Source organism: Saccopteryx leptura, chromosome 2 (genome assembly GCF_036850995.1).
Source record: "Saccopteryx leptura isolate mSacLep1 chromosome 2, mSacLep1_pri_phased_curated, whole genome shotgun sequence".
NCBI classification, from domain to species: Eukaryota; Metazoa; Chordata; class Mammalia; order Chiroptera; family Emballonuridae; genus Saccopteryx; species Saccopteryx leptura.
Window position 1 is genome coordinate 314,702,296 of NC_089504.1, and position 11,508 is coordinate 314,713,803.

Consider the following 11,508-nt stretch of genomic DNA (forward strand, 5'->3'; position numbering starts at 1 on the left):
AACCCACGGCTAGCCCCACCACCCAAACTCATAGGTAAATCCCAGGGCCTAGAGGCCAGAGAGCCCCACAAGTCCATGATTATCAGTTTACTAAGGGAACTTACCTACAAGGTTGCTCTTGACCAGGACCACCGACGACGTGGGATGTGGATAAAGTAGAAGCTTCTAGCAGGCCACAGGACAGGCCAAGATGGAAAGGGTGCTGTGCCGTGACCTGCCCTATATAAAGGGTCAAAGCCTTACAGCCTGGGGCATGGCAATGGGCTGTTCCAGGAACCAGAGCATGGGGCGGGGTGGGGGGTGGGGGTTGCAGGGGAGGGTCAGGAAGTTTCTGAGGGGATTTACAAGAAGCAGTCTCTGTTTTGGCCTGAACCTAGCTAATCTAGCTTGAGGGTCCAGCTGAGGTCATGCCACCTAATGCAAGTCCAGACAGGCTCGTCCAGAATTTAGTAGAGTTCTAAATTTTAGATTGTGTTAAACCCTGAAGCCTGTTACTGTTCTGCTCAATGTCCTGCAAGGAGGGTTGGTCCACCCCAGGCTCCGTGTGATAATGGCTTCCCCCTTCTCAGACCTTGTCTCTGTTCTGCCCTGTTCTGCCTTCTCTCCAACAACTCTGGCCTCAAGCTGACCCAACACAATGGTCATGCCCTCTGGCAGAACCTCATTACCCAGATAACTCCTAGGCTAGCTCCTCCAAACTTTTGCCAAATTGCAAGAAGAAATTCTCAAATCTTAATTTCTCCTCTGACTGCCTTTGAAAATATGCAACCTGTTTCCTCACCCCCGCCCTCCGGTATTCCCAATTGTTGGTCAAATTAAGTTTGTAAATACAATATGTTTGCTTGCTTATAGTTTGCATTGGATGTGGGGGACAGGCTGTAAGCAGGCAAGGACGTTATAGCCTAAGACTTAGTTTTAAAACTAAGCTTTTCCCCACACCCTTGACTGTTGCATAATGTGGGTGGTGCACTCTCATGAGGAATCCCATGGTATGCCTCAGATAAGTAACTTTGTATCAGAGACTTCCTTGTTTGTATATTGGATTAAATGTTTTGATTTCTACACTATCAAGGAGAGCAGAGAAAAGAGAGCAGAGAAAGGCCACATGGGGGAGAAGAGAAGTAGCCAAGATGGTGGAGTGAGGGAGAAGCCAGTTTGTGCAGTTTGTGCAGGGAGAAGGAGATGAGGAACAGAGGTGAATAAGGCTGGTGAGCTAGAAACCTTTGATTCTAGGAAACTTGGATAAGTCAGTGGCTTTGGGAGCCCTGAATGGAAAGGGAAGTGTTTTCCCACTGTGTATATTTCTTGCCCATCAGGTGCAAGCTAGGATTAAAGGTAATGGCACCTGACCTGTGGTGGCGCAGTGGGATAAAGCGTCGACCTGGAACACTGAGGTCGCCGGTTCGAAACCCTGGGCTTGCCTGATCAAGGCACATATGGGAGTTGATGCTTCCTGCTCCTCCCCCTTCTATCTGTCTCTTTCTTTCTCTCTCACTCCACTCTCTCTAAAAATCAATCAATAAAATATTTTTTAAAAAATCTTTAAAAAGGCCCTGGCCGGTTGGCTCAGCGGTAGAGCGTCGGCCTGGCGTGCGGGGGACCCAGGTTCGATTCCCGACCAGAGCACATAGGAGAAGTGCCCATTTGCTTCTCCACCCCCCCTCCTTCCTCTCTGTCTCTCTCTTCCCCTACCGCGGCCGGCCGGGGCTCCATTGGCCTCTGCCCCAGGCACTAGAGTGGCTCTGGTCGGGGCAGAGCGACGCCCCGGAGGGGCAGAGCATCGCCCCCTGGTTGGCAGAGCTTCCCGGTCGGGCGCATGCGGGAGTCTGTCTGACTGTCTCGCCTGTTTCCAGCTTCAGAAAAATACAAAAAAAACTAAAAATCTTAAAAAAAAAAAAAGGTAATGGCCCACCAGTTCTTGGCTCCGTTGTTTCATTACTGTCTGTCTGAATCAAATGCGAACCTGCATGGGCCGGGCAGCTGTGATGGTGGCAGTGGCTACTGGCTTTACATTAGATATTCATTTTTTAGAGGGGAAAGGAGAGGGAAACATTGACTTGTTGCTCTACTCATCTATGCATTCATTGATTGATTTTGGTATGTGCCCTGACTAGGGATTGAACCTAAAACCTTGGCATGTGGGGTCTCAATGGTCTAACCAATGGAGCAATCAGCTAGGGCTACTTTTTCTTTATTTCATAGTATTTGCCTCTATTGCACTATAGAATCAGCTTCTTTGTTATGTTTACTTATTGTCTGGCTCTCCTAGCTAGAATAGAAGCTCTCTGAGGGCAGGGGGACTTCACCTGTTTTGTTCAGATTGTGGATGGAAAAGGGAGTTCTATGAAAAGTAACCTCACAGCGTGAGCTACTTGGGCAGACCACAGTGGGCAGTCATGTCCCAGGCCTATAACTGCTCTAGTGAAAGGGCTTAAGCCCGCCCTGCCCCATCCATTGTTCTTGTGCATCTAGGTTAACACACCTTTGAAATACCAGAAGTAATACCCCTGCAGGTATAACCTAAGGTGACCAGCTTTTTTACAATGAAAAGGAGGACAAAAATAAATTGAAGAAAACAATATCGTAAATAAAAGAAACATTTTATTAATTGCAACAATAATACACTATAATATGATAAATGCATAATAAAAGCATTTGTGCCTGACCAGGCGGTGGTGCAATGGCTAGAGCGTTGGACTGGGATACGGAGGACCCAGGTTCAAGACCCCAAGGTCGCCAGCTTGAATGCAGGCTCATCTGGTTTGAGCAAAGCTCACTAGCTTGAGCCCAAGGTCGCTGGCTTGAGCAAGGGGTTACTTGGTCTGCTGTGGCCCCATGGTCAAGGCACATATGAGAAAGAAATCAATGAACAACTAAGGTGTTGCAACAAAAAACTGATGATTGATGCTTCTCATCTCTGCATTCCTGTCTGTCTATCCCTCTCTCTGACTCTCTCTGTTTCTGTAAAAAAAAAAAAAAAAAAAAAAAAAAAAAAAAAAATTTGTAAAAACATTTGTAATATTTTAAATTGTAATTATGCTTACATGCCTATTAATTTTTAATAATAATTATAAGAAAAAAGTACTCTTAGATACAAATACGTCACATCACATGTAATGGATCAACTCTGCATTGATCGAATACGGACATTTACAGATTAGTCTTCCACTATCAGAAAGGAGGACATGTAGCCTGACCTGTGGTGGTGCAGTGGATAAAGCGTCAACCTGGAAATGCTGAGGTCGCCGGTTCAAAACCCTGGGCTTGCCTGGTCAAGGCACATATGGGAGTTGATGCTTCCAGCTCCTCCCCCCTTCTCTCTCTCTGTCTCTCTCTCCTCTCTCTCCCTCTCTAAAAAAATGAATAAATAAATTTTAAAAAAAAATTAAAAAAATAGGTAAGTTACCTTCAGAAAAAAAAAAAAAGAAAAGAAAGGAGGACATGTAGGAGGACACTTCCAGGGAGGACAGAACTTACAAAAAGAAGGACTGTCCTCCGTAAAGGAAGACGATTGGTCACCTTATTAACCACATGCAAAGGGGCACTTAATCTTGTTACCTCTACTGTAACCCAATCCCTGCCTCTCTTTCTTTTCTCCCACCTTCCTGTAATCTTCCTTAATTTCTGGAGTTGAGACCAAGTGCTTTCACCTCTTTAATTTCAAATACATCAACTGCAAAACTCTTTGCTCCCCAGAGCATTAGAGGTCATGCTTCCCGGCAATATCAGGCCACCTTATATAAATTCTTATAGAAATTCTCCATGGGTTTGAACGTTCCTTATGTTGCCAAGCTGTATCCCAAACCCCTAGAACAGTGTCTGGGGTATAGGAGGTGCTCAATAATCCTTGGGCAATGGGTGAAAGAATTCTCCTATGTTATCAAATGTATTCTGCCTTGGCTCACCATCCATACCAACAGGAATGATGATGTTTTTTGTATTACAGGGAAACTAAGCAAAGAGTCCTCCTGTTTTAGATGACTGGGAGGAAGTTCAGCACAAGGGTACTCCATGCATTTTTCATTCACAAATTATTGATTAGTGACTGCTATGCCAGTGCTACCCACACAGCTCGATTCTTTCATTGTACGTGGAGTGATAGCCATGTGTATGGTGTGATGTGCTGGTTCTGAGAACCTCCTCAGATTACTAATGCCTCTCAGATGCTGATCTGCTCAAGGGTCGTCCAAATATAGGGGAGGACCCTTGGGAGCACTCACTTTCTCTAACTCTGCTAAGTTGTGGTCAGTTCAGCTTAGAAATACTTAGAGACAGCCTGACCTGTGGTGGCGCAGTGGATAAAGCGTCAACCTGGAATGCTGAGGTCGCCGCTTCGAAACCCTAGGCTTGCCTGGTCAAGGCACATATGGGAGTTGATGCTTCCTGGTCCTCCCCCCCTTCTCTCTCGCTCTCTGTCTCTCCTCTCTCTCTGTCTCTCCCTCTTCTAAAATGAATAAATAAATAAATAAATTTTAAAAAAAAGAAAGAAATACTTAGAGACAAGAGAAAGAGAGGAAGGAGACTTAACAAGGAAGAGGATGGAGCCTGACCAGGCAGTGGCTCAGTGGATAGAGCGTTGGACTGGGATGCAGAGGACCCAGGTTCAAGACCCCGAGGTCTCCAGCTTGAGCACGGGCTCATCTGGATTGAGCAAGGCTCACCAGCTTGAGCCCAAGGTCATTGGCTCAAGCAAGGGGTTACTTGGTCTGCTGCAGCCCCCTGGTCAAGGCACATATGAGGAAGCAATCAATGAACAACTAAGGAACCGCAACGAAGAATTGATGTTTCTCATCTCTCACCCTTCCTGCCTGTCCCTCTCTCTGGCTCTCTCTGGCTCTGCCACACACACACACACACACACACACACACACACAAAGAGGATGGTAGGTATCTCCACAGTTTTGCAGGAAGCTATAGTCATTTCCTGTGTACAGTTGTCCTATTTATTTAAAATGTTACATTGCTTGACAAGGAGGATGCACTGAGCAGGTCAAGAGAACAGGCTGCAGCAGGCTGCTTACAGTCAGGTCCTTGCAGAAAATCCAGGTTCATTAGGAATCCTGAGAGAACTCCTGAACAGAGTGGTGGCTGTGTGGCATGGGGTAACTTACTGCCTCAGTTTGCTCGGTGGTGAAATAAGGCTAATTAATACACCTTCAAGTAATTAGTGAGTTAATATATGTAATGCTCAAAGGACAATCACTGAACTCAGTAACTGCTGGCTAAGTATTTGCTATTTTTCCATTGATATAGCTATAGAATATTAAAATAGGGTTGCCAGATTTCGCAAATAAAAATATAGAATACCCAGTCATATTCAACATTCAGATTTATCTGGGCTATTGGTAATCAACTGCACTTGGACATCAGTGAAAATGATATTATAGAGTTATTCGACTCCCATGGCAAAGAACTAAGCAGTGAAGACCTTATGGAACTACAGAAGCAGATGATAGCATTTAGGGAAGAAAACAGGGACCTAGAAACTCCAGAACCTAAAATGTTTTGTACAAAAGAGTTAGCTGATGCTTTCATCTGATTGAAGCAGGAATGGCAAAGTTAGAGGAGTAAGATCCTGATACAGAGAGGTTCACCAAAGTTTCCCATACATTTACCAAAGGCCTGACATGCTATAGGGGTATTTACAATGAGAAAAAGAAAATCTCTGTACAAACCTCCCTGGATGCCAATTTCAAGACACTATCACCAGCAGCAGAATCAAACCCTAACTAACACCAGTCCCATCCTCTCCAACAAGTCCATCACGTTCTGCATCATTCAAGATTCTTTAAGGTGGTATTTAAAAATGTTTAAGTACTTATATGCACAGAAAGATAAAATTAAACACTATGTTAAGACAAACATCTGGGCCTGATGAAGCGATAGCGCAGTGGATAGAGTGTCAGACTGAAACGCGGAGGACCCAGGTTCGAAACCCTGAGGTCACCAGCTTGAGTGCAGGCTCACTGGTTTGAACAAGGCTCACCAGCCTTAGTCCAAGGTCGCTGGCTTGAGCAAGGGGTCACTAGGTCTGCTGTAGGACCCTGGTCAAGGCACATATGAAAAAGCAATCAATGAACAACTAAGGTGACTCAATGAAAACTTGATGCTTCTCATCTCTCTCCCTTCCTCTCTGTCTGCCCCTATCTGTCCCTCTCTCTGCCTCTCTCTGTCTCTGTCACAAAAAAACAAACATCTTTCTAAGTTGCATAATACAGACAGATAGGAACGGAGAGAGATGAGAAGCATCAATCATTAGTTTTTTCGTTGCAATACCTTATTTGCTCACTGACTGCTCTCTCATATGTGCCTTGATTGTGGAGTTACAGCAGACCAAATAACCCCTTGCTCAAGCCAGCGACCCTGGGTCCAAGCTGGTGAGTTTTTGCTCAAACCAGATGAACCCACGCTCAAGCTGGCGACCCCGGGGTCTCGAACCTGGGTCCTCTGCATCCCAGTCCGATGTTCTATCCACTGCGCCACCGCCTTGTCAGGCTTTTTTGTTTTTTTGGGTTTTTTTTTTTTTTTTGGACTTTTCCAAAGTGAGAATCAGGGAGGCAGAGAGACAGACTCCCACATGCGCCCGACTGGGATCCACCAGGCAAACCCACTAGGGGGCGATGCTATGCTCTGCCCATCTGGGGTGTTGCTCTGTTGCAACCGGAGCCATTCTAGTGCCTGAATAGGAGACCATAGTGCCATCCTCAGTGCCCAGGCCAACTTTGCTCCAGTGGAGCCTTGGCTGTGGGAGGGGAAAAGAGAGACAGAGAGGAAGGAGAGGGGGAGGGGTGGAGAAGCAGATGGGCGCTTCTCCTGTGTGCCCTGGCTGGGAATTGAACCCGGGACTTCCACACTCCAGACTGACAGTCTAGCATTGAGCCAACCAGCCAGGACCCCATACTTATGTTTTTATTTATTTATATATATTCATTTTAGAGAGAGGAGACAGAGAGACAGAGAGAGAAGGGAGGGAGGAGCAGAAAACATCAAATCCCATATGTGCCTTGACCAGGGAAGCCTGGGGTTTCGAACCGGCGACCTCAGTGTTCCAGGTCGATGCTTTTTTTTTTTTTTTTTTTTTTTCTTTTGTTTAGAGGAGATGGTCAGGTCGATGCTTTTACCCACTGCGCCACCACAGGTCAGGCCATACTTATGTTTTTAACGTGAAACACTTTCCACTCTACTTCAGTCTACATGCAAAGCTTGGAGCTCCTTCTGAGCATTTAGCTCAATGCCTGGCTCCCAGCAGAGAACTGGAATAATTTGTCAAGTAAACAAGTCAATAGATAAACCAATGGACAGATGCAAGAATGATAAATAACTCAATAGGAACTTATCCTAGCTCCCAACTCCCGCCACCCCCTCCAAAGGATAGCAATTAAGGTATTAGGAAGAGCATTAGGAGAACTTGGGACAAGCTCAGAGAAGCCTGCTCACGTGGCAGAGTGTCTCAGCCTCCCCCCCACCCTCAAGACTTTGTGCTGACCAAAGAGCATTTGCTGCCTGAGGACATTTTTTTAAGGAAGGGACAAAAAATTCTAATGACTTTTCCAAGCTCCTATTCTGGCCCCTGTTATGTGTGTGAGTACAAAGCAACAGATAATCTCCCAAAGTACAAGGCCCTGAGGCCCCCTGTAAAGAAGAAGAAAAACTTGATTTTTAGATTTTTAGTAAAGGGTCAGTAGAAGCCATTTAAAATACCAAGAAGTCCTAGCAAAGTCTTATCTGTTTTAACCTTTACTTTGTGGGTGCTTTTCCTGTGGCTTAGAAGTTGCAAATGAAGCTACCCCTGTTTACACACATGTGCCTGCACCTCAATTTGATAGAAAGCTTGACTGCATTGTGTGGTGAGGTGTGCAGGTGGGTGTTGGTTCATTAGAGTAAATGCAACTCCAACTCTCTTCTGTCTTGTAAAGCCAGTATACACGGCCACCATCACAGCCGCCTGGTCCATGCAGGTTCGCATTGGATTCGGACAGATGGTAATGAAACAACAGAGCCACGAACTGGTGGGCCATTATCTTTAATCCTAGCTTGCACCCGGCGGGCAAGTAAAAACACACACTGGGCTCCAAAACCCACTCATTCAATGCTCACAAAGCTACTGACTTATCTGAGTTTCCTAGAATCAAAGGTTTCTAGCTCACTAGCCTCATTCTCCTTTGTTCCCCATCCCCTTCTCTCTACACAAACTCTGCACGAACTGGCTTCTCTCTCAGCACTCTGCCATCTTGGCTGCCTCTCCTGGCCTCCTCCACGTGGCCTTTCTCTGCTCTCTCCTCTAATACTAATCTCAGGAACCAAGCGAGAGCAAGCTGCCGTTCTGCCCCAAACCTTTAATCCAATATACATACAAGGAAGTCTCTGATACAAAGTCACTTATCTGAGGCATAATGGGATTCCTCATGAGAGTGCACCACCCTACATCAAAAAGGGTGGGAAAGGCTTATTCCTAAAACCAAGCCCCAGGCTACAAGGATCCTGCCTGCCCACAGCCCGCCCCCAACACACATTGATACAATCACTCCCATCCCAAGCAATCACCTGGACGACAAGATTCCACGTGGGCCTGACCAGGCGGTGGCGCAGTGGATAGGATGCAGTTGGACTGGGATACAGAGGACCCGGGTTCGTGACCCCGAGCTCGCCAGCTTGAGCGCAGGCTCATCTGGTTTGAGCAAAAGCCCACCAGCTTGAACCCAGGGTCGCTGGCTCCAGCAAGGGGCTGCTCGGTCTGCTGAAGGCCCACAGTCAAGGCACATATGAGACAGCAATCAATGAACAATCAGGGGTCCCCAAACTACGGCCAGCGAGCCACATGCAGCCCCCTGAGGCCATTTATCCGGCCCCCGCCGCACTTCTGGAATGGTACCTCTTTCATTGGTGGTCAGTGAGAGGAGCATAGTTCCCATTGAAATATTGGTCAGTTTGTTGATTTAAATTTACTTGTTCTTTATTTTAAATATTGTATTTGTTTCCGTTTTGTTTTTTTACTTTAAAATAAGATATGTACAGTGTGCATAGGAATTTGTTCATAGTTTTTTTTATAGTCCGGCCCTCCAACAGTCTGAGGGACAGTGAACTGGCCCCCTGTGTAAAAAGTTTGGGGACCCCTGAACTAGGGTGTTGCAATGCGCAATGAAAAACTAATGATTGATGCTTCTCATCTCTCTCTGTCCGTCTATCCCTCTCTCTGACTCACTCTGTCTCTGTTAAAAAAAAAAAAGATTCCTCGTGGACAGCGCCATCTTTAACAAAATGAGCATAATATCAATATATATATATTTTGTTTGTTTGTTTTTTTGTTTTGTTTTGGGTTTGTTTTTTTTTACAGGGACAGAAAGAGAGAGAGAGAGAGAGAGAGAGAGAGAGAGGAACAGATAGACAGGAACAGAGAGAGATGAGAAGCATCAATCATTAGTTTTTCATTGCGCATTGCAACACCTTAGTTGTTCACTGATTGCTTTCTCATATGTGCCTTGACCGTGGGCCTTCAGCAGACCGAGCAACCCCTTTCTTGAGCCAGCGACCCTGGGTCCAAGCTGATGAGCTTTTGCTCAAGCCAGATGAGCCCACGCTCAAGCTGGCGACCTCGGAGTCTCGAACCCAGGTTCTTCCGCATCCGAGTCCAATGGTCTATCCACTGGCCCAGTACCTGATCAGGCGAGCATAATATATTTTATCTGCCCAACACATCTTAATTTTTTTTTTAATTTATTGATTGTAGCTAGAGAGGAAAAGAAAAAGAAAGAGAGGCAGGAACATCTATCTGTTCCTGTACGTGTCCTGACCAGGGATCAAACCAGCAACCTCTGTGTTTTGGGGCCATGCTCTAACCAACTGAACTACCTGGCCAGGGCCCAGCTCTCTTCTGTCTTAGCAAAACCCTACCTGCTTTCTGTGGAAGGGAGCCTAATCTCCGTCACAATCACCATTTCAAGAGAGGTCTTGAGGCCTGACCTGTGGTGGCGCAGTGGATAAAGCGTCGACCTGGAAATGCTGAGGTTACTGGTTCAAAACCCTGGGCTTGCCTGGTCAAGGCACATATGGGAGTTGATGATTCCAGCTCCTCCCCCCTATCTCTCTCTCCTCTCTGTCTCTCTCTCACCCTCCCTCTCTCCTCTCTAAAATGAATAAATAAGTAAATAAATAAAAAAGGAGAGGTCTTGAGCCCTAAAATAGGCACTGAGAACAGATAAAGAATCTCTCAGCCTTATTTGGTTAAAATACGGGTTTTTATTTGTCTTTTTTAAAAACTGCCTCTTCCAGGTACAGTCTTAATGGGCTACAGTCTTCGGGAATAATGACCTCAGTGAATGCATTCTTTTTTTTTTTTTTTTTTTTTTTTTTTTCATTTTAGAGAGAGAGAGAGAGGGAGGGAGAGAGAGAGAAAGGGAGAGAGAGAGAAGAGAGAGATGGGGGGAGGAGCTGGAATCATCAACTCCCATATGTGCCTTGACCAGGCAAGCCCAGGGTTTTAAACCAGTAACCTCAGCATTTCCAGGTCGATGCTTTATCCACTGCGCCACCAACGGTCAGGCTGAATGCATTCTTTATTCCTTCATTTAGATAGGTCATCAGGGGAGGCCTAAGATATTTGAACCGAGACCTAGAGGATTCAAAAGAATACGCCACATAGCCCTGGCCGGATGGATGCTCAATTGGTTGTGTATTAGGTACCAAAAAGCTGAAAAATTAATATTGATATTTTAGGAGGAAAGGTCAGTCTTTTCTGTCCCATTCTTCCTTTGGGGAGGGGAGGGAGAAGAATGTAGAAGTTTTTATTTATTTATTTATTTATTTATTTTCAGAGACACAGAGAGAGTCAGAGAGAGGGATAGACAGGGACAGACAGACAGGAACGGAGAGATGAGAAGCATCAATCATTAGTTCTTCGTTGTACGTTGCAACACCTTAGCTGTTCATTGATTGCTTTCTCATATGTGCCTTGACCGCGGGCCTTCAGCAGACTGAGTAACCCCTTGCTCAAGCCAGTGACCTTGGGCTCAAGCTGGTGAGCTTTTGCTCAAACCAGATGAGCCTGTGCTCAAGCTGGCAACCTCGGGGGTCTCAAACCTGAGTCGTCCTCATCCTAGTCCGACGCTCTATCCACTGCGCCACCGCCTGGTCAGGGGAATGTAGAAGTTTCTGGGTTGCAAGAACAATGGGTCATTTAGTTTTAAATCTAAAATAAAGGTTAACCGAGAAACTTCTTCTCTTTCAATGGGAGATAGAATTTACATACCAGCTTGCATTGATTGTAGTTCCTCCTCCTTCCTGGAATCTTGAGAGTAACATACCTCTAGGCAAAGGAGGAAAGATGAATCCTAAAATATTTGTAAACATCTTTGTGTTATCTTGAAAGTCTTAATGTTTTTGTGTATACCCTAAACCAGTGGTCCCCAATCCCTGGGCCTTGGACCAGTACCTGTTTGTGGGCCATTTGGTACTGGTCCGTGTTACATCCTAGGAGACAGGCCACAGCAGACACAAAGTAAATTTTATAAG